The sequence below is a fragment of the Capra hircus genome, chromosome 10 (genome assembly GCF_001704415.2).
Source record: "Capra hircus breed San Clemente chromosome 10, ASM170441v1, whole genome shotgun sequence".
Lineage (NCBI taxonomy): Eukaryota > Metazoa > Chordata > Mammalia > Artiodactyla > Bovidae > Capra > Capra hircus.
The window spans coordinates 41,223,052-41,225,637 of NC_030817.1; positions in this window are offsets into that span (position 1 = coordinate 41,223,052).

The following is a 2,586-nucleotide window of genomic DNA, read 5'->3' on the forward strand; positions in this document are numbered from 1 at the left end:
AAATAACAAACAAAATTTGTTTATTGCTTAATCTTAGAAAAGTCTTTCCATAAATCTTGAAGTAGCAGTATTCTTGCAAGGGCATCAGAGTGAAACAATAGAAGGCATGTTTAAAATCTGATTAAATTGAAATTGACAAGTAGCCTGGTCATTGTTATGATATATAACACTTTAATATGATAACTCAAATTATAATTGACCACATTTTATCAGAGCATATCAGATCTATATGAATTCCACATAATTTTAGGATATCTATATTAGTAACATCAACTATACAGTATAACCTGAGAAGATATATCACTCCTCTAGCAATACTTCCCATGTAATTTAACATGTAATTTAATTTAATTTGACTCAGTAGTTTAATATCAGTACTCAGTAGTTTAATATCTCTCTTTGGGATGTTTCAAGGGCCCTCTGAAGCATCCCAAAGTTAGCTAGAAGTCAAATTATTTAGGAAGCTTTGTCGATAAATATCAAAAGAGTTTATAACACTCAGTCAGATACAGTCATATAGATCACTATGAAGCAATATATTCACTTAGCCAAAGTAATAAGATTTCAAAGGTAAACATAAATCACTTCAGAGGTAAAGAAACTTAAAATCCATTAGCAAAGGCAGTTCAACATCTCAATAAAACTTGTATCTATACACAGAACTCTTCTCTTGGGGTCCACTTTCCATAAAACCTTCTTATCACTTTCTGTACCCATTACTTTGTTCCCCCATCCTGAAACAGCCAACTGTAAGTCAGACCTACTTCCTTTCTCCTTCATAAAATGTAATTTCATTCCTCATACCTTCTCTACTGAAAACACACATCCTACTTTCCTTAAGTAGCCAAGAACTGACCTTTATATTAGCATTCTATAGATTGGTGAGACTTCCCTGGTGGCTCAGACGGTAAAGCGTCTGTCTACAATGCTGGAGACCCGGGTTTGATCCCTGGGTTGGGAAGATCCCCTGGAGAAGGAAATGGCAATCCACTCCAGGACTATTGCCTGAAAAATCCCATGGACAGAGGAGTCTGGTAGTCTACAGCCCATGGGGTTGCAAAGAGTTGGACACGACTGAGCGACTTCACTTCACTTTTAGATTGGTGAACATAAATAGCAGTGATAATTTCTAAAAAAATTCTAAAATGCCATCTCAGGATGGCATCAAACATTATTCATTAATAGTCCAAAATCTCTAGTTTCTCTGTAAGAGGAAGTTAGCGTTCAGTAATGGATGTTTCAGAATCTTATTTTATTTGAAAATGACCTAGCTATTCAACAAACTTCTGTCATTTAGTTTAGTACCACCCTAGGAATTCAAGTTACCCTAGTCGGGAGAGACTATTTTAGACAGACATTTTTAAAGTATAATCATTCTTAATAGTTTATCTAAAAGCTCTTGTCTCATTTATATTTTTCTTTTTTCTTAAAGTTTCTTCACTTGAATTACTTTCCTTTCTGACAAACTTGTAACAGATATAACAATATAACAATATTTAACTTATAATAAACCTAGGTACAATGAAAAGATTATGCTTAATGTTAACGACCCTTAGACATGTTAGATTAGCAAACAAACATTAATACTAGATATTTAATATTGAATATTTCCCAGTCACGTGAATCTGAAATTCATTTAGGTTAATGTCTCTTGTATTTAGAATTGTCTGATTTGTAAGCGCTTACTTTTCTTCAGGCCAATTAAATTAGAATTCATTTACAGCTTCAGCAATATTATCAAAAAGACCAAATGACGCATACTGAGACATACATAAATCCAGACAGACAGACAGACAGAGATCTGATAGTTTTCTGCTCGAGATTTAAAATATCTCTTTGACCCTTTTTTTTTTTTTCTCTTGAAGTTCTAATTTGCCCAAGGCTGAGGTCTCAGATAAAGTGGGCTGTGAATTTCAAGGACATGGAAAGGGTTAACTTTAGGCTTTTCCCTGGGCAGGTCTTTAAACAAGCTAGTTGTTTTTAATTGCATGTGCAAAAAGAACCGGCTTGCAGTTTCCAAGGAAAAAAAATTCACTTTAACCAGTTTTCTCCAGAGTCTAAAGAATATCCTGTGTCAAAAAGTCATTTTTCCTTTCTGTAGTCATGGTTTTATAGCTAAAATATAGACCGAATAGTGCCCAAATTGACTTTGATATCAGGGGCAGCTCTGTTGATAAAAATCTTGGATTGTCCCTGTGGTGGGAAGTGAGGTCTTCATCCTATCAGAGGAATCTGAATGGTTAAGGGAATTTGCCTGAGTGAGGAAAACTTGGTCCTTCCCCACTGTGAGAAACAGAAGTAGTTAGAAGGGAATTTTTTAGAATGTTTAGGAACCAAGTGGGAGAAGCTTGGTTCCCTCTCCACCTGAGAGAGAAGTGTAGTTAGAAGGGGATTCTTGAGAATGTTAGTCGAGTTTTTGATCCTTCAGGCTTTTGAATATAGGAGAAAGACCTGGATCAAGGGGAACCTTAGAATTCTTTCCTAGAGGTCATGTGGATATGAAAGGTCAAGTAGGGGTCATCTAGGAAGTCTGAGAGAGACGGGAGAGGGGGGTGGGGTGGGGTGGGGGGGATGGGTGGGGTGGGG